Here is a 23,280-nt window from a genome sequence, read left to right as displayed (position 1 = left end):
TCAAACTCACGTGTATAAATACCAAATAGTTTCCCTAAGAATACATATAAGTACATGATAATCATGATTCCCATCATATTGGTTTGAAGCCATATAATGTTTTCATTCATTAATTGGAATGGTTTTAATCTGGGTTGTTTGATTTTATTGTCCTTAATAGTACAAATAGCTATTTTGAAGAAAATTTGACAGCGTAATAGCTATTGCTGATTTAATATCATCCTGTTTTGAAGTCCATCAAGTTGTTGTTACCCTGTTTCCATTGGTTTTAACATGTTGTATCATATTATATTTTAATATGTGTGATAGTATAAACAAAAATTTCTATAGGCAAAGAGATAGTATAGAAACCATTGTTCGGTTTCTGTTAGCTGCTTCTAAATACCCTGCAATACTTTCATTCTCTTGAATGGTTTCACACTGTCTTGATAAGTTTGATGCTATAGTATACAAAGTTATGCTCAAATATTTCAAGGAAAGAGAAACTATGTTAACAACTATTATGTCAGGCTCTCTGGTGATGAAACACAATGATGCTTAAATTGTTCAGTTCTGACCTGTGTTGTTCTATTGATATGTCCTCTTTTATCTCAATCTCCATTTTTTCTTTTTTTTAAATTAATTTCTTATTATTTTTAAGCTAAAACTAAATTAAAAATAGCATGATACATTATAGTAACTTTTTTGTTTTCTTATTAACTGTTTTGAACCCCAGTATGGTTCTCCACATCTTGTCCTGACTGATTTTACTACCTTCCATTTTATTTAATAGCATCAAGTTTGAGGGTATAGGCAACCACTTTGAAGGCAACAAGATATTCTATGATGCTCATTATGGTTTGACTATTATCTTCTTTGGAAGTCCTGTAAGGTCTCCAATGTGGGTTTTATTGGCCCTGTTCTGTACTGTTCTGTTCAAATCTATTATACCAGATGATAAAGGCAACTCTTTTTAAGATAGCAAGAGGCATAATGATAACCATTGTTGATCACCTGGTATTCTCTTTTTGCATTATGTACTATGTCCATCCTCCTATTCTAACTGACTCTGTTTTGCTTTGTCCTGTTGGGGTTTTGTTTGTTTGTTTGTTTGTTTGTTTGTTTTGTTTCATTTGTTATGTTTTTATTTTTGTTTTTTTTTTCCTCTTCAAAGAAAAAGTTATAAGAACTGTGGGAATAATAAAACCCCAATGTGTAATTGTTATTATAAAAAAGAGAGGAAAAGAAAAGAAAGTGATCTAAAGGATATAACTGTATGTATATTTAAGTGTATAGAATAGAAAACCATATTACTGAGTTTTTGTTGGATCATTGAACAGAACTGTCTACAACTTCACTGTCCACTTTGTATGCTTTAATTTTGTAATCTGGACAACTGTTGAGGTGGCAATATATAAAGTATTAACATTGATTTCTTACTGTATTTTTTTCTTGAAATTCTGTATTACTTGTACCCTCTTATTGTTTTGTTTTTCTCTTTTAATAAAAAAAAAAAAACCAGAATCATCACATTTGGCCAAACAAATGCAGAAAACGCTGAGCCTCCAAAACTGATTCATGCAGGCACACATCCCTGAGATGTGTTGAGTCTCCATCTGATGGCAGGTTTTAAGGCAGGTGCTGAATAGCACTGGGGAGAATATGGGGGCAAAGCAGAGCCCTGTCTGGCAGCTCACATCAGAGCACTACACACATTTTCCCCTGGACCTGGTAGGGTTAACAACAGACATTTATTCCTTACAGAGAGCTGCACAACTTTGCAAGATTTCCTTGAAAGAGTTTGATTCACAGCTATTTGAAGCAGGAAGGAACTGGGACCATCCCTCTCTTCCACTTAAAGGGTGTGTGGTACCAGTGTGGGTCATAGGAAGCAGGGAAAGCTGCAGGGATGTTGAGATTGGTCTCCCTGGATCCACAGGGAAAGAAGCCAAGGAATCTGATCATGAAATAATACATGGATGTGAGAACAAGTATCTCAGTTTTGAGGGGGAAATGTCTCTGACATCAATGTGCACATACACATAGACCTGTAAGAATCTGTGTGTAAGAATGGTGTCTGCGTAGTATGAAGCTGCATAGTTTCCTTTTTTTTTTTTTTTTTTTTTTTTGATCTTTTTGAGACGTGGTCTTGCTATGTAGTTTAGGCTGGACTTGAGCTCACTTTTTAGCCCAGGCTGGTTTCAAACTTGCAAGGATTCTCCCACCTCAGCCTCCTGAATGTTGGGATTACAGGTGTGAGCCACCACGCTTGGCTCAAAAACTTCATAGTTTCATACTATGCAGTTTTACAGTATATAAATTTATATAAAGTATGCTATATTGTATAAGGCATACTATATAGTTTCATAGTATACAAACTGCATAGTATGAAAACTTTATTTATAAAAGTGTTTTCATATTTTCTTTATTAGTATCTACTTATGGTACATTAAAATAAGAAAAGAGGAAAAAGGGGTTGTTTATTTCATTCTGAGACAAGGTCCCGCTACGTACTGCAGCCTGATCTTGAACTCAGCAAGTATTTCATGCTAGCCTGGCATTCACTGTGATCCTCCTGTCTAACCCTCCAAAGTGCTGGTATTATCAGGCATGCACCACCATGCCAGCAAGAAAATATTTTTTATTTCATTTTTTATTTTAAAGAGAATAAAACAAAACGAAACAAAACTGAATAGAGTCAATCAAAACAAAAAGATGAGCTTGGTACACGACTTAAAAAGAAAGTCCAACAGTAGGTTGTGCAGCCTGTCTCTCAGCCTGCACAGAAAATGACTCAACCTTTTGCTGAACACCAAATTTGCGAAGAAATTTGGGCAAATACCTAGATTTTAAAAGATGTAAACGTGTCTTGTTTAGACACCAATTCATATCAAGTGGCAGGGAAAGAGCAGAGAACTTTGACTTAGTATTTCCAAATTCTGGAATTTATCCCAAGAAAAAACGATATATGTTAAATGAAAGTTTTCTAAGAGGAACTAGGCTTGTGTACATGGTCAGTAACAGGATAACTAAGTACAAGTCTACCTATGCATATAATATCAATATTCAACATATGCAAATATATAAATGATGTGACCAGAACTGGGGAGTAATGGTCAGAGACAGCAGAAAAGGGACAAGAAGGGTATTCTGCAGCAGGGTTCAACAATGTGTGTGCATTATTTTTGTGGACTTAAATTGTGGAATCACACTTCCTCATGCCTCAAAGCCCCATGCCACCTTCAGACTCCTCACAAAACCTAAACACCCCTCACAAAACCTAAACACCCAAGTAGCGCCAATATTAAAAGAAGCAGAAAGCCCTTTATCAATGAAACGGACTGGAGCCGCAGCATGTGCAGGTAGAATAATAACTGCTATCGTACTATAACATCGCAGTCCTCTCTCGGTTTCTGCAGGGAGGAGCTCCTAGTGGAATGAAATCGTCGGTTTGGGGGGTAAATATCAGCGGCTCAGCCTGGCCAGGCTCACTGACAGCAGAGGCCATGTGAGACCCCAAGCCGCCTCCTGCAGGTCCCACACCAGGGCTGGGCTTCCAGTAGCCTGGCTGTGCCGACCCCCAACAGAGAGGAGGGAGGCAGGGAGAGAGGGGACCTGCAGGTGAAGGACGGGTCGCCCCCAGCGCCGTGCCCTCCACCGCCCTGGCCCGTGACCCCGCCATAAGGACTCCCTGCCCGGGCACCTGCGCCCACTAACGTGGGGGCCACTGGGCAGCGCCACCGCTCGCTGCCGGCTCCCTCAAGCCTACCTGGCCCAGACCCCAGCTCAGGCCCCGACGCAGCCTAGGCCGCTGAAGGAAGAGAGCACTGATCTTCAGACAGCATCTCTAGCAGCAAAATGGCGACTCCAAGCACAAGACCGGCATGCACTGCGAGGGCGAGGCGGGGCGCGGGAAGGTCTGAGCTGGGATGTGGAGGCTCATGCGCAGGCCGTCCGTGGGCGTGGCCCGCCGGGTGTGGGGCGGGGCAGCAGAACCTTTGGTCCCGGAAGGGGGTGGGGCGAAGTGTGTGAGGGAAGGGCAAGGGGCAGGGCTAGAATTTGGGACAAAGCAGGCACCAAGCCTGTCAGTGGGGCAAGAATGAGGCAGTGGGCGTGGCAGTGGGGGTTAGGGTCCCGCTGAAGAGGGTGTGGCTGCCAGTGGAGGTCTCTGATGAGGCTTCTGGGAGACTTGAGCCCCAGGCCCACTATGACAGGAAGCAGAGGAGTGGACTGTGTCCCAGACATGGAATTTATTGGTGTCTGGACTCAAATCTTGTAGCTCTGAAACCGTGGGCCCACTGCTTCTCTTCTTGGAGCCTCGATTTCCACTACTATCATTCTCCTATTACTTTGTTTTGAAATATTGTGGATTTTTTTCCATTCAAAAAAAAAAACAAAACATGATGAATGGCAATACTCCTCTCTTGGCCCTGCTGTGAAGATTCAATGAAAACTCTGCAGAGCTTTTCCCATGGCTCCTAGCATATAGCAAGAGATCAGATGCCATTGTTATTTGTGTTGTTGCCCTTCTTTTATTACAGAGAAATGAGTGCTTGCGGAATCCATCGTCTGATGTTTTCATATCTTAAAAGTATGTTTACATGTTAATAAAATGTACTAACAAGCTTCATTCACACTTATCGGTGTCAGGCCAGGGCCTCTTTGAGGCGCTTTACATATGTTAATTCTTACAAGAGTGTGAGATAGGAATTATCTTCATTTTCATTGCTGTGTGAGCCTAGACACCAAAAATAAATACCTTTTCCAATGACAAACAGTGGACAGAATTTTAACTCAGCGGGCCTTACACCAACATCTCTGTTAACTAACCCAAACTTAGCACAGCACCGCTGCAGTTCTGCTTTGGATTTGTCACATGAGTGAGGCATAAAACTGTTCATGGGAGGTTGCACAGCTAGGTAGAGGCAGTGTTTGTCAGTGTTCACTATAGGATCAGATTCAATTTCTCTCTCTTTGTGTGTGTGTGTGTGTGTGTGTGTGTGTGTGTGTGTGTGCGATATAAAGGATTTGCAAATTTTAAGCTTGGATGGCCATCTGCAGAGTCAGGTGGAGAACAGCACAAAAGGGTCATGTGCTCCTTGGAGATGCAAAAACTCCAATCACAAGTCTGAGGCCTGGAGCTCACTGCAGAGTCCCTGGAGAGTCTCTGGCAGGGAGCAGAAGAATCTGTGCTAGGTGCCTGGAAATGGACACCTAAGGTAATGGCAAGGATTCGAACTTTTCTGAAGAGGCAGAAGCCAGACTTTCTCCTTTCCCTTTTTACTGCATCCAGGATGCAGGCCTATTCATTGCCCACTACGCACAGGGAAGGTCTTCCATCTTCAGTGAGTCAGTAATCTACACACAAACACAAAATTGTGCTGCAATGATCAGGTGGTGTTCTTTGCCTGTTGGTTTTTGGTTTTGTGGGACAGGCTTTTGCTATGGAGTTCATGCTGTCCTTGAACTCACTGTGTTGCCCAAGCTAGTCTCAAACTCAAAGATTTTATTGCTTCAGCCTCCCAAGTGCTGAGGTTACAGGTATGCACCCCTACACCAAGTTCCTCCTTCATTTGAATGCATTTATTCCATCATTTTGCCATTTTCTTTGAAACAGTTCTGGAAGTCCTCTTATGAGTATCTTTACTTGTGCTGTTGTGGCTGCCTCAATGTATTGAATCAATTCAAAATATTCATCTTTCATGGTCATTTTGATTTTCAAAAGAGTCACAGAGGTCGAGATCTGGTGAATCACATGGATGAGGACACACCATAATGTATTTATGAGCCTTCCTTTCCATTGGATGGCACTCGACAGCAGCACTAACTGTAATGTTTATTCCAATATCTAAAGACACTCGCAAAAGAGGACTTCCAAACTGCTTCAGAAACTGAAAGAACAAATGGAGATGTGTTTTTGAAGTGAGGATGTGTATTTTATTTACAAGAACAAATGGAGAAGTGTTTTTGAAGTGAGGATGTGTATTTTATTTAATTTATTTGTCTAAATAGGTGCTTTTTAAGAAGTATTGCCACATATCACTATTGTAGTACATCTAAAAAATTTTAGTATAAGCTGTATATTTTGATCACCTCTTGTACTTCTTCCTTGAGGATTTAATTAAACATCTACAAATTCAGTGCCCCATATACAACATGATTGTGACCAGAAGTGTTTGGAATTTCTATATTTTTTGTTTGTTGGAAAATGTGCATATATATAATAAGTTATATTGAGGATGGCACACAAGTTTAAATATGAAATTTATCATTCACATATACGTCATACTCATAACCTGAAGATAATTTTATACAACATTTTTAATAATTTTGTGTTTTACATGTGTATTGTGTTGTTTCTCTGGTGTGGGAAGCTGAAAATGTAGATAAGCACTAAAATAATATAGATATTGTGAACATTTTCTAATGAAATGAGGAATTAGAAATGTAGGAGGGAGAAAAGAAGGAAGAGAAAAGAAACAAATGATGAGAAAAGAAGCAAACAAAGCTTTCATAAACAAGGAAGGGAAAGGTGTTGAAGCAAAGTTGGGGAATGGAGAATAAAACATTCAAGATTTTAATGTATGGTACAAATTTCCCATGGTTTACATGATCATTATTTACACCTAGAATATACCAATAATCTTAATGAAAAAATATTTTGTGTTTGGAACAAAATTTCTTGTTCTGGAATTTTTCACTTTTGGCACTGTATCAGTACAAAAAAGTTCTAGACTTTGAAACATTTCAGACTTCAGGATTCAGATTAGGAATGCTCAGCCGACATTTGGGTAGTGATTGGATGAATATCCCTCCACCTCAATAGACTGTAGGCTTCATGATGAGAGTATGACAGCAAGCTCTTTGTCATGGTTAACCTCAGTACCCCTCAAGCCTTATGCCATCATGGATGCAACCATATCTGTGTTTTCTGATTGGTTGTTTTCTAGCACTCAGATTGATGGTATGACTACTACACCTGCCAAGGGTGGAGCCAGCATTCAGTGTACCTGAAGAAAGAAGGCTGGTGTTTCTCTTTTGCTGTTCATGCCTGATGTTTGTAGCCACCACAAACTACTGCCCCTCAGCCATGTCATTTAACCTTGGAGCCAACTGAGTATGGACTGAAGCCTCCAACCTGTAAGAAATAAACCTTTCCTTCTTTCATGTTGGGAATCAGTATATTTTGTCTCAACAACCAGTGAAAAGTAACTAAGACAACTTGTAATTACTGTTTCTCAGTACCCAACTCAATGCCTGACACATAATAGTGTGGTTTTGTTGACAGAAAGAAAGTAAGCAATAGTTCACAATTTTAGATTTGTATCACACAGAATTTCACTACTTCCAAGGCTATGCAGTCAAATGAGGTCTTATCAGTTTTCCTTTCAGCTGGCACTAAGCTTGTCATTTCTTTTGCTTTATTATAGCAAATAATACTCCTTTATCCAGCTTTCATTTACCCTATGGTCTTAGAAATCAATTGTAAGCCGTTATACAATCTTATGCTGGGGCATGTAACTCAGTACCTACATCCTGCTAGGCAAGTCCTCTACCTCAAGATACATTCCAGCCCTCCCTTTTTTATTGCTGGAGTTTAGGCCATGGGAATGTACTGTAGTGGATGTCCAGCCCAAATGACTCACCAGGGAACTGCACTTTTAGCTGCAAGCTGACTGAAGTTTCATGACAGTCTACTGTAATCAAGAACTACCCAACTGAGCATAGACAAACCAAAAAATTGAGTAATAATTATAAAATTTTGCAATAAGGCACTGAGTTTGGGAATGCTTTGTTATACAGCAATGGCTAATGAGCAAGAAAGGAGCAAGAGAGGCACTATTCTCAATAACCACGGCAAGCAATCAGGCTACATATCTGTCAGCTGGTCAACGGGCAAAGCAAACATGGCATGCACATGTGCACACATGCACACACACATCCTACTCAACCATAAAGAAGAATAAAATCTGGTTATATGCAGAAAATGCATAGAAATGGAGGATATATGTTAAACAAAATAATTCACATACAGAAAAATATTGCATGTTTTCTCTCATATGTGGAAACTTAAAAAAGTTAGAAGAGGGCCTACATGACCTGGGAGGAGGGTTAGGGGAGAGCGAGAAGGTAGGAGAGGGGTGGATATGAAAATATGAAAATGCATATGAAAATACAATGAATCTCCTTACTCTGTACAACTAGTATGTGTCAAAAATTATAGTGTTTAAAACAGAAAGGAGGTGGAATAAAATTTAAAGCATGTGGGCAGTTACATGCTAATGCAGACATTGCTTGTCTCTTTGGTAGTTTTCATGTGAGAGGAGTGCCTAGATTGCTGGGAAAACATCACTGGCCATATTCAAGGCTCACACTCTTACATGTGGAACATGAATCAAGAGGCCCAAGGCTAAGAATCTTGCTATCATTTGATACAAGTTTTTATTTTTCCAAGCAATGTAGTATAGCAGAATGATTCCCTGCCTTCAGATGGCAAGGAGGTGGCTATCAGACACCAGGAACAGGGACTGCATGCTGACTCTCCTTCTGCAGAAATGACCTTGAACAGATCCTGTTGCTTTTCCATAGTTAGTTTTCTCCCTGAAAAATGATCACTTAAGTTAGCAGCTGTAGAAACTGGAGGTGAGAAATAGCATTTTGATTTAGTTCATGAGTCAGAGGTGGCCAGAGAAAAGTCTTTTGCAAGTGCTTCTTCGCCCTTACATGTGTGGCCATCAAGGATGAAGAACAAGGCTGTCATGTTTCCCTAAGGAAAAGAAGAGGACAATGGCTTGTCCTGCAGTAGGAAGCAGCAGAGGCCTAAATCAGGTCACCTCACATGGGCGTTTTGAAAGTTTCATCATTGAATACTTTCCCCATCCTCTAGTTTTTGTTTCTCTTTTTCTACCTAAATTAATCTTTTGGTAATTATGATAATATTTACACATTTCACAAAATCAAACAAGCAAGGAAAAATGTAGAAATATTTTCCAATTTTCTATGTAGAGAGGTAAATATTGTTCATACATTTTTAGCCTCTCTTTTCCTGTTAACAATTTATTGTAGACATAGTTTCAGGGTAACTGATTTTAAGTTTCCCTCATTGTAACATGAATCAGTGAAATAGAAGTTTGGGTTCTACCCGGCATTAAGGACAGCAGCCTAAAATGGAGTTAGCAAGTTCAAAATGGAGCCTGCTGAGTTGTGACCATCCAGGGACCTTACAAAAACATCTCCTGTCTGTCCTTCAGCTGTTTGGGACCTTTCCAGAGAATGATCAGGCAGGCCATTGGCTGAAGACTACATGGGATTTGCATGGGCACTGTGTGAAAATTTGTTGGCCTGCTTTGAGGACCCAAGGAAGATTTTCATGGGTGAAGTCCCAAGGTTAGAGAATGTACATGTTCAAGACATCAGTAACAGTGTAGGCAGCACAGAGCAGAGCAAAGAACCACTATTTATGTTGCATAATTCTTACACAGGTTGTTATCTCATATTTATATTCTTCTGTAGTGCTCTAACCAGTGCATGGGAGTTCACCTGTGCTAAGTTATGGTTACATAACTGTAGCCCACTATGTGACTGTGCAGACAAGTAGAGTCATGTCCTCAGTTGTCTTTAGACATCCCTGAACTGTTAAGCAGTCTGAGTGATTCCCCACAACACTGCATAGATTGGACTCTGAAAATAGGGAATCTTCCATAGGGTAGCTCTTTTGGAAACCCATTAACAACTTCTAGACAAAGACTCCCTCATGGTTCCCCCACTCAGAACCCCTTCCTTACTGGTTGGCACTTTACTTTCTTGCCTTTATATCTTTCAGTGTGTAGGAGGCTAAGGGGTAAATTGCTTGTGAGGTCCCCAAAGACAGCATGGAGGCAGACATCAGCACAGCAGCAGCAGCAGGCAGCAGCAGAGAGAACAACTGTGTCTTTATCATCCAGCCTCTGTATATGTTGTTATGTTTACATTCTTGCATGCTGGCCTCACCCACATGTGTGTGGTCATCTCATGCTAAGTCATTGTTACCTAAGTGTATCCTGTGCTAGACAGCAGGTTCACTTTCTCAGTGTCTCCAGACTCTATGGGGTTTGCTGTAATCTGCTGTGGTTCCTCCCAATAGTCTTTACTTGCTAGATAATGTATCTTTTCAGCAAGTTTGCTTGCATCCTAACTCTTCCATCTGTGGTTTCATTTCTCATTTCTGTGGGACACAACCTTCACATTCTGGTGTAAACATCATTATTTGAACAGTGGACAAAGAGCACAAATTTAGGAAACAGTGGCCGGGCCCACTTTATTTCTCTGCTTCTCTTCAGCTCTGTGGCCAGAACGATTTCCTTAACTCTTCTGGACCTGTTTTCTCATCAAGGAAATGGGAACAATCATGGCAGTTACTTCATGGGGCTGTCATGACAGCCAAGTGAGTTTTACCTTATGCGCAGTTGACCAACTATTTTCTGTTAGCCACATTTAGGACTACTGTGTTCTGGAGGGGTCATGATTTTTTAAAACTAATCCCTAATTCTAGGTACTTTGTACAACATGTTTGGTATAATTAACCAATTATCTCCTCATCATAAATTTGTAGAAGTAAGTTTGTTGGGCCAAGAGAGTGTGACCTTTTCCAATCTGGTTACCTAGGCATTTTGAATTAATTTATATTCTCACCAGAATATCCCTATTTTCTCATCAACCTTGGAAACACTAAGTTTTTATGTTACCTGAGTTGATGGTCAATGTTTCTCAGTTTTTTAAAATTAATGTCCAAATAAAGCTGTCCCTTCTTATGCTGGCCAACCTGCCAGATGAATATCATCTTTTCTCCCCCACCCATCAGATATTGAGTACTTCATGTATGCCGGGGCTTAGAGCTGGGATTGCAGCAGGAACCAGAAAGCTCTCACTTCTTAAGACAACCCAGTGGGCCAGCCACTGCAAATCAAATAGTTAACAAAATGCTGATTTATTACCTTGTAAACTGTACTACACATGACCAGTACTTACAAGCAGATGTATAACATTTATTTTCTAAGCTTATCAATAATATGATTATTTTATATTGATGTGGAATTCAGCACCAGACCAAATGGAGACACGGTACCCCAGCGACTTTAGAAGACAGCTTTATTACACTAGTGGACTGACGGGAGTCTCAGTTCCAAATCATTAGCACTGACTGGAATTTTCCAATAACTTATCTGTGTTTGCAAAAGGAAAAACAAAAGGGAGATGGCATAGTACCTATCTTGGTTACACATTTCTTTGTCACTAGGTTGTAGGCAGAATTTACTCTTTCAGAAACAGCAACTAAATGAGGTTACTATTGTGCAACACAGAGGAAAAATCCATCATTGGTTGAGACCAGGCAGAGGTGTCCTTGAAGTGATTACTCTCGGGGGCTTGGAACTAAGAGAAATATTTCTTCCTGGCTGAGTTACTCCTATCTTGTAATTGGCACCCAGAGTATCAAGGCTTGTTAAGTCTGTAGCTTTCTAACCATGTGAATGGGCTGTGTCTCCTGGTCTCATCCTTGAACAGCCTTAGAAATATGCTTAGTATTAGAAATATAATTATTAAAATTTTCTGTTTTACAGTAGTTTCTACCATATGATATTCATTATAATGATGATAATTGTGTCAGTGTCTTTGGCTATAATACTTCAGAAGTTGGTGATCTTCCCTGACCCTCAGTTTCCTCATCTATGAGTAAGTTAGTGCCATGAACCTAGTGGAAGAATGTTGGGAACCAGCCTTGAACCATAAATTTATGGCACCTGGCAATGAACCAAAGCCACACGGAGGTTGAGATAAGCCACACACAATGATTGATCTTCCTTGCAGCTATTCTGGGTACTGTTGAGTCACAGCAGCAGCCCACCTTCCAGGAATCATTGGTTCTTCATATCAATAATTGGAAAGTGCAATCAAGGCAGCACTGCTCCCAGCACAAGGCTGCTGGGTCTCCTTCCTTGCCAGAGACAATCATCTCCCAGACCCTAAGCTGTAATCATCACCAACAATCCCAAATCATGTTCCTCTTGCTTGAGCCTCTAAATACCTCATCCTGAGCTGGAGTCTATGGAGCCCACCAATTTCCTCCTCTACCTGCCCTACAACTATCTGAGAAGCAGAGTTCCTGGCTATAAACTTACAGGGCATTTCTTTTTCGTGCACTGAAAACCTCTGCTAGCGAAGACTGAAGACAAGGGCCCTGGGCTTTGCTTCCTGGTGACTTCACTTTCCAATTATGGACGTGAAGAACCAACAATTCCCAGTCAGTGAAAGGTGCTTACAATTACTAGTCTTCAGCAAAATGTAAATTAAAGCTCAGTGATTTACTACTGAGCATGTACAGTGGTACTGTTGTTCATGAACTGTATTCCCTCTGTGTTAGAACTGCGGTCTACAGTCCATGCTACTACTAGAAGTTGGTGGAACCTGTAGGAGGTCAAGCCCAGTAGGAGCAAGTTAGATCACTGAGATGTGCCCTTTAAGGAAAATAGGACCCTGGCATTTCCTCTTTTTCTTTCTTCCTTTGCTTCCCAGTGGCCATGACATGAACAGGTTTTTTTCCACTGTATTCCTACCATGATGTGCTGTGCTACCACAGGCCCAAAGCAAGAGTCAAGTGACCATAGAGTAAAACCATGAACCCAAATCACCTGCTTTTTAAGTTGAATGTCCCAGGTATTTTGTCACAATAATAGACATATAACAAGCAACAATTCTGTTGGTAAAGAAGTGAAGGGATGAGAATTCACATAGATGGTCATTGGGAATTTGAAACAGTAAACTTTGGAAAGCAATGCTGTCATTTTCTATCAAATCAAACTTACACTTAGAGTACAATCCAGCAAACCTCTCCTAGACACTTACCCTAAAGAAATGAAAACATTCACTATCAACAAACTTTATATGTCAACATTCATAGCAGTTTTAAATATTGTCATCAAAATTCAGACATAGTCCAAATGTCCTTGTACTATGCCCTAGGAAGTGGATGAATGAAGTGTAATATATTAATAAAATACTATTTGACTCATGGATTCTTCTAAAAACCATTGTGTGAATGACAGAAATCACTGTATAAACATTCTGCAACCCCTTTATATGAGATTATAGAAAATGTAAATTTAATCTATGCAGGCAGAGAGTAGAGTTGCCTCCACCTGCAAACAATCAGGGAAAATTTCACAGTGATTTAAAGTTCTTTATTCTCAAATAGCAGAATAGTCCATGTAGAGGGATCCCAATTTATGACATATAAATCATCACTCTATAAATCTTATTTTAAGAACTTGCCTTGTCTGAAAACACACCATCTGCCCTGCATACTGGACCCTGTGGACCTGCCAGTTGTCACCTCACCTGTCCCGCCTCACTCCCTCTGTATTAGTCTATGTTGCATTACTATAATGAAATATCTGGATCTGAATACTTCAGAGGAAACAGAGTTTATTCAGTTCAGAATGCTAGAAGTCCAGGGTATAGGGTTGGCATCAGTTCTCTCGTGAGGACACATGGTGAGTGACCATTCCAGCCCAGCATCCAGAGATGAAGTCTAAAGAGGCATCTCTTCCTTTCCAGGGGGTTTGCTGGAACTTCCACTTCCCTCTCCTTTGTCAAAATTCACTTCCATGACCAGACTTTGCAGCAAAAGATGCTGGGAAATGAAGTCTTTTCCTGTGCTCATTGTTGCCCCATGAGAAGATCAGCAGTGGGGGAACAACTGGAGGAAGTGTTGTATGAATCAGAAGCACTGTGTTTATGTTTTTAAAAATTGTTAAAATGCAGTGCTGGGCCCATTGTCAGATTCCTGTTTCAATAGGGTTGGAGTGAAACATGAGCACTGATGTTTCTAAAACAAGACCCAAGTTGGTGCTATGCTATAGTCTGGTATCGCACTTCAAGAGTCATCATCTCAGAGCCCTGTTTCTAAAGAGAAAGAGGACACAGACATTGGGGGCTACATGGCAATTCCGTTAGAGACAGGAAAGTCACCAACCCATGTCTCACAAAGGCCCACAGTGTGAAGACCTTGCTTCTCACATAGCCTTTAGACATTGTACTTCACATCCTTTATTAAATGTATTAGACATGCACCCCAGTGCAGAAAATATAGCTCTTTGCTGCATTTATCATATCAATTCCTAAATCACTTGGTTACGAGTGATTCATGCAATTTAAGAGCCACTGTTGTTTCTAAGCAATTACCTTGTATGTTGCTTTTATGGACTTCTTGCAAAATGAAAAAAAAATCTAAGCTACATGTTTTTTGTTGTCTTAATTTTGTGAACACTAAGTCTAACCATAAAGACATTGAATAAAAGGTTACATTTTGTGGGCATTTAAATAAATCCATATGTTTTTTTTTCCAGGGCTTTCAAAATTTTTGGATGTAATAAAAATTTTCAGGTCTAAAATAAAAACCAAGATCTTTAAGGTCTGGGGCTGTAGCTCAGAGGTTAGGAACATTGGACTAGCATGGGCAAGACCCTGAGTTTCAGCTTCAGCACTACAAAAATATGAAAAATGAATTAAGTCCTTTGAAACAATCATAAGCCAGGATCCTCTATAAAAATTTCACCAGATGAAGTGGACTCTCCCTGGAGGCCAGGGGTGAAAGCCCTCAAGGAGTCACTCTGCCCACAAACCCTAGCAAGGTCAGTTCATGGAAGGAACAGCTGGGTCCTATTCAATACCAGCAATCAGCCAGGGAAAACAGAGGCTGAGAGAAACAGGCCTTTTCTTGATCTCAGGAACCTGGCAGAGCTGATGCACAAGGGCTGACTCATTTAGGGAGCCAGCACTGTGAAGAGCAATCAAGTTTTCTCTGTTGGGCAAATCTTAGCACTCACTGTCTTAGCTCTCCACTCATATGTTGAGATACCTGAGACAAGCAACTTCAAGGAATGCAGGCTTATTGTGGCCTGTGGCATCAGGGTTTCAGTTCATGGTCACTTGGCCTTTTTGCTTTGGACCTGGGGCAAGGCTGACTATCATGGCAGAGCAAAATTGCTCAAGGTATAGTGGCTAGGAATTAGAGAAACTGGGGTGGGGATGTCTGGGGTCCTGATAGTCCCTCATTGCCTTCCAGAGAGCACCCCTAATGGCCTAACTTCCTCTCACTAGACTCCATTTCCTAAAGGTTCACCCCTCCCAGTGGTGCCACAGGCTGATGACCAAGGCTTTAACAACAAGGTTGTGTTAAACCATCACACATACAAACAAAAAGGATTTCTCATGTGTGTGTCTTTCATGGGCCAAGAGTGGTGTCTAACTCACATCGCCTGCACTTCCTTCCCCTCAGTGGGACACTGCCTTTCTTACTGCAGAGCAAAAAGAATTTTTACTAATTAATCAGTGGTAACTACAAACAACAGAAGTCAAAATAAATAGTACATGGGAAACCATGTTGCAATTCAGGTGCACCCCCTCAAAGCAGCCCCATAAGGCAGATGCTGTGAGGTTTGTTGTAGGGGATTCCCACAGAGTTATCTTCAGAGACAGTTCCCTGACTAGGCAGATACCTGAGTCACACATGCATCTGACTGTTAGTTAACAAGGATCTTCCTGGATGAGAGGTATTGGAGGAAGAGATGAAAAGCTTCAGGTGTCCTTTTAGTTGAGGGAACATTCTGAAGTTTAACCTGCAGCGGGTTTGTGTACTCTCCTGGAGCCATTTCCTGACTTACCTCAGAAAGTCTTAGCTTTCCTGATTTCATTTTATTTTCTTTCACAGCCCTAACTCTTAAGGCTTCTAGGGGGTAGTGACATGTGTCACTTGCAATTGTGTCTGACAACTATTCCCTCCTTGTCCAAACCCTAGTCAAAATCCCTTGGTCACCTGACAGGGTCTGAGGAGTCTGCACAAAGAAGAGATGGGGACCTCCACTCATCCTGGGCCTGGTGCACAGTTTCTTTGTCTTGTCATGGAAGAGAATTGTTGTGTATTCCTGTGAGAGGCACAGGTAAACTTAGCAGGAAGAATCAAAGATACGTGCAGTAAGAACAGTGTGCAGGTGCTCAGAGAATGAGGCACATTATGGTCTAGGGCTGGGGGCTTCCATTATGGTCTAGGCTCTGAGGGATGGAAATCTGTGGATTTGTGAATGTACAGAAAGCAGGGGCTCAACTTACAGGTGACAGGTGATGGCCCATTTTCTAGGTAAAAGGAAAGAGAAGGCCCAGTTTTAGGCCTTGTTTTATCTTTAAGACAGTGCATTTTTTTTTTTGAGTAAGTTTCTTGGAAGGGAAAAAAGACACTGTAACTTTGGATACATTTGTATCCTGAAGCTGTAGTTGGTTTCTTTTACTTTTCTTTTCTTTTTCTTTCTTTCTTTTTTTGGTACCTTGGATCAAACTCATAATTGTGCACTTGCAAGGCAGGTGTTTATGCCACTGAGGTAAATCCCCAGCCCAATGAAGTTGTTTTCTGTACAGGCAATTTTAAAATTATGATTTTTGGAGGGGTCTCCTTTCAACCTATACTTTTCTTTTTTAATTTTAAAGAAGAAAAATTAAAACAAAATTTCAAAACATGATAGATGTTACCATGATAGATGTAACAATGGTTAATACATTACATATTGTCATCTTTAAATTAGTGACTCAGATTTCAAGATGTCTGAATTTAGTTGTCTGAACAATATTAGCACAAATCTTTCTCTTCAATGAACTCAAAAATATCAGTAGTATGTTTATTAGCTATCATCTACATATGTATGTAAGTCTGATTTATTTCCTTTATCAGTATGGTCTCTAGTTGCATCCATTTACTTATACAATTCTCAAGTTAATCCTTTTTATGGCTGAGTACTACTCTGTTATATAAAAATACCACATGTTTTTGTTTACTCTTCAGTCAATGGGCATTCATGTTGTTTCCAAGGTCTGGCTATTATAAATCGTGTACTATGAACATGGGCTCACATATAGTGCTGTGGTGCGATGTTTTTAATTCTTCTGGGAATACAGAAGAGGAATAGCTATTGTTGGTTTTTATGAGGAGACAATTCCCAAAAACAAGGTGTGGCGATGAAAAGAAAACAAGAGGCCAAGTTATGGCGTGAGGGAGGGGCAGCAGCCTCTAGGACTGAGCCCCAAGTACAGTTCTCTCTGGCCTTTTATTAAAGTCTTTTCTTTAACAATAACAGAAGTGGATGTCAGAATGGTATCTAAGGTCAGATAAGTGGTAACTAATTGTTTAACTTTCCCAGGGACAATCTCTAGCTCTATGTGGCCTTGGCACACATCTTATCAAAGCAGGTCATGCTGTCCCAGCAGCATTCCACTGAGACTCCAGGTTCTGCATTCATTACCATTAACTCAATGCATCTGTAAGACTTCCTCCAGAACAAACAGTCATATGGCCTAGTATAGACAAAGTCCCTGGGGTGACCAGAAGTTAATCTAGTTTAACTTAATCTATTACCCACATCTGGTTCGAATGGTACCAACAATCTTAGTTTTTTGAGGAACCACCACAGTGATTTCCACAGTGGATGCACCAGTCTACGCTCCCACCATCAGTGGAGAAGGTTCCTTTTTCCCCACAGCCTCTCTAGGATTCCTTATTTGTTGATTTCTTGACATATACATTCTTTTCAGGGTGAGGTGGAATCTCAATGTTGTTTTAATTTTTCACCTATATTTATTTCATTTTCCTCACTCTGAGTTCATTTTTGACTTCTGTGTTCATATCTGCATTGTCCAAATTAACAAGTGTCCTGCTAAGTCAGTTGGTTGAAGCCACCATTCCTGATATCTGCTCAGCCTTCATATCTGATTGGCTCCTCATCCTCCACCATCCCTCAGCTCATGCCTGTCCAGCCTGGCCTGTCCTCTGAAAGCATCCCATTAGGCTTGGTGAGGAAGCAGCTGCCGTCCATCTGCTGCTTACTCTTACTGTTGTCAGCTCCCTGACCTGACCCTGCTCTGCAGCTGTGCATCCCTAATTTTCCCAGGTGTGTGTGAATTCTCGTTCCTCCACAGTTAAACCCCTTACAGTGGCACCTGCCTCTCTCAGGATAGTCCCAATATTGTGAGAAATTCTTGAAAACACAAACAGGGCCCAAAGGGGGGGGCACAGAGGACTGTGGCAACTTAATGAATGAACCAAGGCAAGAAAAATCATGGGAGCAGCTGCCTACTGCTTTGGTGGTTGGTTGTTCTATCCCCATCCCAGGACAATTTTGATTGAGATAAGGAGTGTCTTAGTTACTTTTTACTCGTCACTGAGACAAAATACCTGAAGCCCAAAGTTGGGTAAGGAACAGTTTATTTCTTACAGTTTTTGGAGGTTTCAGTCCACACTCAGTTGGCTCCAAGGCAGGCGGGAATGGCTGGACCACAGTTCATGGTGACTGCCGACAGCAAGCTCAAACCAGCAAAGAGAAAGACACACCTTCTTCCTCCCATTACATCACATCCTGACTCCAGCCCTATGTGGGTGGAGCACTGACACAATCAACCCAAGCACTAGACAATGAACGAATAACAAATGCACAATTCAAACTCATGAGGGCTGGCGGACACAGACATAAACCATGACAAAAAGAATCTCAGGTACCCAGTTAAGGCTGCATACATTTAGTGCATACAAAAATAACAGGTGCTCTTTGCCACGCAATGTATATCTAAATGTTAAACAAAGCCATGAAGTATTTCAGCATCTCTTAAAGTTGGCCCTGAAATTAAAACTTGATCTACATTAACTGGAATTTATTAAATAAGTGTTTTGTTACTACGTAAATGAGATATAATTGTATTGGGTAATAAGTCTTTATATATAGTCATTAACACTGTTTCCTAAATTTATTAAATTTCTAGAGATGTTCTTTAACTCTTGTCAATACAGAATTGACTGGAATTCTGAATACACCTGTTAAAAAATTTAAATTTTGCCTTAAAAATAGGTTTGTATACAGCATTGAAATTAGAGATTGCTAACCTCATGGTATATTAAATACATTTGTTTTCCCAACAGTATAGGTTTTTTTTAAGATGTGAGAAAGACATCTTATCATTTAATGACTTTGAGCTACACTTATAGGTGAGATTTTGGGTGCCTAGGAGACATGGCGACCATAGGGAGGTGACTAGGTTGATGACTTTATCCCACTCCATTTGAGTGCACATGGGGGTTTAGAGTCCGAGAGATGCTGTGTGCAGAAGGACCTTACAGTGACGTTTGCACACTGAAAGGGCTTGGCTGGTTGGCTGGCTTTGTCTTCTGCACGAAGTATTACCCAGCATCCCTCTCACTGAGCCCAGTTGCATGCGAAGCTGTCTCTAGCAGAGCGTTGTAGTTCACAGAATGGCCAGGAGGTGGAGAGGGAGAAGGGAGTCAATGCTGAGAAGTTTTGTAGAAAGGGCAACAAGGAAATTGAAGCTTTGGTAACAAGGAATAATAAAGAAAAATGTTGAATTCAATGAATTTTCATGAATGAAATGAACATCTGCCTCTTGTGCTCTTTTATGCTGTTTCTCCTCTCCTCCCCCAACATATATCCTATCCAGAGATTAATTTGCCCTGTTTTTATTACTTATACATATGTATATGCCTTTATATCCATGTGTGTGCTCTTACAGTTTGTGCTTTTTGAGGGTCTGACTTTTTCACTTATCTTTATGTTTGTGAGTTTTACACACTGATCCATCCACAAGCCATTACATCTATGACCTGTTTCATGTAGTTGTAGATGGATTTGTTCTCATGGCTCTGTGGTTCTCACCTTGATTTGTCCCCCCATCTGTCTGTTCTCTTCTACTCACAGGTTGATCAATTTTGGATAATTGCTCTCTTGGGGCAATTATGAGTTCTGTGGCTGGGGTTATATACCTGAGTGGAATTGAGGTTATACATATTTCTGCCCTATTACCTGATACTGTCAATGTATTTCCCATGCCATGGAGTATATTCAGGATCTCAGAGCCATCTCTTGTGCTTATTTGAGATTTGTTGTTTTTTGCAAGGCAAGCCTTAAACTCATAAGCTTGAATGATATTCCTGCCTCAGCTTTCTGAGCAGCTGGATCTCCAGGCATGTAGTAGCATGCCACATTAGATTTGTCTTTAACCTCTTTCTTCAGTAGTCTTTAGGCACTTGTATCAGGCACCTTGCTAAGTAATACAAGTGATGCTAAAATGTCCACTGATAGTGTTGAGCACATCGCTCAGTGGCAGAGCTCTTGCATAGCATGTGCAGGGCCCTCGGCTTAGTAAACCATGACATCTGGTCCTCACAACCTAGAGGGAAGATAGGTGTGCAGGTGTGTACCTGACCACTGTGACTGTGATTCAGCGCAGTCACTGAGCACCATGGACTGTGTGGTGACCCTAAAGTCTTCAGGTTTTCCAGATCTTTAAGTGCAAATGTGGTGGAGGGAAGTCAAAGTGCAAAAGCTGACAGGGAGGTGAGTGGGGGGCTGAGCTACGATGCCTGACCATGCACTGCCTGGGAAAAGGAGCCTTCTAGGGTTAGAAGGACAGAGGAGGACATGTCTATCTCTACCACTGAAGGGTCTTTGCTACTTTCTACTATCACCTGAAGTTCTCAGTACAGTACCTAACACCCAGTGAATTGTTATATTAGCTTCACAGGGATAGCTTAAAGTAACAAAACCAAGTGGTTTAAAATAGCAGAAATGTGTTCTTAAAGGGCTGGGAACTCAAAATCAGAAATCAAGGTGTTAGCATGGTCATCCTCCCTTTCAGCTCACAAAGGGAGACCCATTCTTCAGCTCTTCCTGTGACTGCTGGTCTCCTGTGTACCTCTTGACATGTACCTGCTCCACTTCTTTCTCTGCCTGTTGTCACAGAGATTTTACCCTTGTTGGCCTGTGATTCTGCACATACTGAAGATGAGTTTTATTCGCTCTCACTGTTTTTACTAATAAAAAGTTTTAACTTTGAGTCTTTTTTTGAAAAACTGGAACTTAACATCTAAGATTTAGTAAAGAGATGTTCTAATTAAGAGACTGAAACTACTTTAATGTTATGCCAGCCCCCTGGCATATTTAAATCACCATCATATCTAGCTGTTTGTGAAGAGTTTAGGAAAAGAAAGTCAATATATATATATATATATATATATATATATATATATATACATGCTTGACCTGGAGGTGATATTAGTAGAAGTTCTACAAGGTAGGGAATGCACTCAGATGCATTTTTCAGAGCAGACCAAAAGACGGTGGTCAGTAAAACATTGCTTCCTTGTGCTGATGGCCACAAAATTCTAGAGGAACCCCAGCTCAAAATCACTCACTTGTTATTTGAAAATTGTAGAAATTGATGAAATAAGTGAAGCTGCAGTAGGAGAAGAAAAGACAGACAGTGATGAGGGATGGGAAGGATTAATGTTGTTATAATGTACATGCTACCCAGAGCAACAAGGTGTTTCAATGCCATTGCTGTCAAAGTATCAATGCTATTTTCCTAGAAATGGAAAAAACAACCTGAAAATTCACAGGGAAGTACAAAAAGCCATCCTATAGCCATGGAAAGAACATTAAAGCTAGGGGAATCAAAATACCTGGTTTTGAGGTATGTTATAAAGTGACAGCAGTCAAAAAAGGCTTACACTGTAAGCACAGGGCTGCAAATTAAGACAGCCAGCTCAGATACAACCAACTCATACAGTCACCAGGAATTTTGTTTTGTTTCTCCTTTCCTTTACTTTTCTTTTTTCTTCCTTTCATTTTTCTTTTCATTTTGCTTTCTCATTTTGTTTTCTGTTCAGGGTGTATCTGTGTACCTCTGCCCTGAGCTGAACTCAGAGTGTGTTGCAGGCTTGTCTGGAATTCCCAGGAGTCCTGCTGCCTCAGCCTCCCTAGTGCAGGCATTGCAGGCAATTTCATCATTCCTTGCTCAGCCAATTAATTTTTAACAGCACTAACATGATACCAGGTCTGGTGCTCTGGCTTGTAATGCCAGCATTCTGGGAGGCTGAGGCAGGAATATCACAAATTCAAGGGTACCCTCAGTAATTTAATTACTTTGTTAGAAACTGTCTCACAATAAGAAGAGTTTTAAAAGTAGAAAGCAATGGAGCTAAGTGCAAAGCTCTGTATTCAATCCCTAGAAATTGAATGCAAAATGAGAAAAAAAAAAAAAAACTTGGTAAGTAGGATGGCAGAGAAAATAATGTTTTACAATGGCCTGGCCTTCTGGAGGGCTGTGTGCTCCAAGTAGCTTTAACCTTCACACCTTTCTTGGGATTTGACTTCAAACAATTATCAAATTCCATGAGGTGTCAGAGAGAAAGAGAATGTGCTTCAAAGACATCAAGCCTCAGTCCCAGTGCAGAAGGCATTTCGAGTGATCTTCTGAAGCACATGCTGGCCACAGTTAGAAAAGCAGAGAATCTACTAACAGTGTTAGTGGGAATTTCAGTCCTACTCATTGTGAAAGAAACTGCAGGCTACGAAGGTGGTAGATTGCTTAACTAGATCAACTCATTGTCCAAAATGCACGAGAAGCAAAGCTGAACATTTTATTTAGTGAACACACAAAACTGCAAACAATTGCCATCTCAGGATAATGTATACCTGTAATCCTGGCACTCTGAGAGGGTGAGAAAGGATGAGGAAAGATTTAAGCCTAGCCTGGGAAACTTAGAAAATTCGTGAGACCATTTGACTAAATTTGTAAAAAAAAAAAAAAAAAAAAAAAAAGACTTTATAAATGTGTGAAAATATCGATCACTCAGAAATCATGGTGCAAGGTACATTAACAACTATTAGTCTATAATTATTTTTACCTTTTCATAGAGTCAAAAAGAAAATCTTTATATGGTTTTTACTATTATTTCAAAAAATAGTAACCCATTGAAAAATTCTTGTTCTAAATAAAAATTTAGGACAAAAAAAGTGGTAAAATTCTCTTCCTAATGAGCTACCCAAATCCTAAGAGGGTGTATTCAGTAGCATATCTGGAGTCATCTCAGTAAAACATTCAAAAACTTTAAACAATGCAAACCTGGCAGCACATCACTGTCTACATGATGGTAAACTTTATGCTAGTTCTGTTGACTAAAGTACATGTGCAAGAAAACCTCACAAAGATTTGATTTCTCAATTGACAGGAGATTTTTGACATTTCATTTTTAACTTATTTATTTTCTTTTTCTGTCTTTCTTCTTTCCTTCATTTCTTTCTTTTTTTTTAGACAGGGTGCTGCTATGCAATTCAGTCTGGCCTTGATCTTACCTTGTAGCCCAGGATGATCTCAAACTCACAAAAATCCTACTGCCTCAGCCTTCTGAATATTGTAATTACATGTGTGCACCAA

The 23,280-nt window shown here is 40.4% G+C and overlaps 1 long non-coding RNA gene across 4 annotated transcripts in view; it reads right to left on the bottom strand.

Moving 5' to 3' along the window:
- LOC106026858 (uncharacterized) overlaps positions 1-3,888 on the bottom strand; it is a 40,561-nt gene extending 36,673 nt beyond the window's left edge. For 2 of the 4 annotated variants that reach the window (XR_010045841.1, XR_010045840.1), the window contains exon 1: positions 3,749-3,881. This is a non-coding gene — a long non-coding RNA (uncharacterized LOC106026858). Of the gene's footprint in view, positions 1-3,748 lie in introns of all 4 variants that reach the window. The other 2 variants (XR_010045842.1, XR_010045839.1) reach the window with 2 other exon arrangements.
- Positions 3,889-23,280: the final 19,392 nt, after the last annotated feature.

The sequence above is a fragment of the Cavia porcellus genome, unplaced genomic scaffold (genome assembly GCF_034190915.1).
Source record: "Cavia porcellus strain 051 isolate PalLab524CR breed Dunkin Hartley unplaced genomic scaffold, mCavPor4.1 scaffold_42, whole genome shotgun sequence".
Lineage (NCBI taxonomy): Eukaryota > Metazoa > Chordata > Mammalia > Rodentia > Caviidae > Cavia > Cavia porcellus.
The sequence above is the reverse complement of the archived record's forward strand: the minus strand, read 5'-3'. Positions and strand labels throughout refer to the sequence as shown.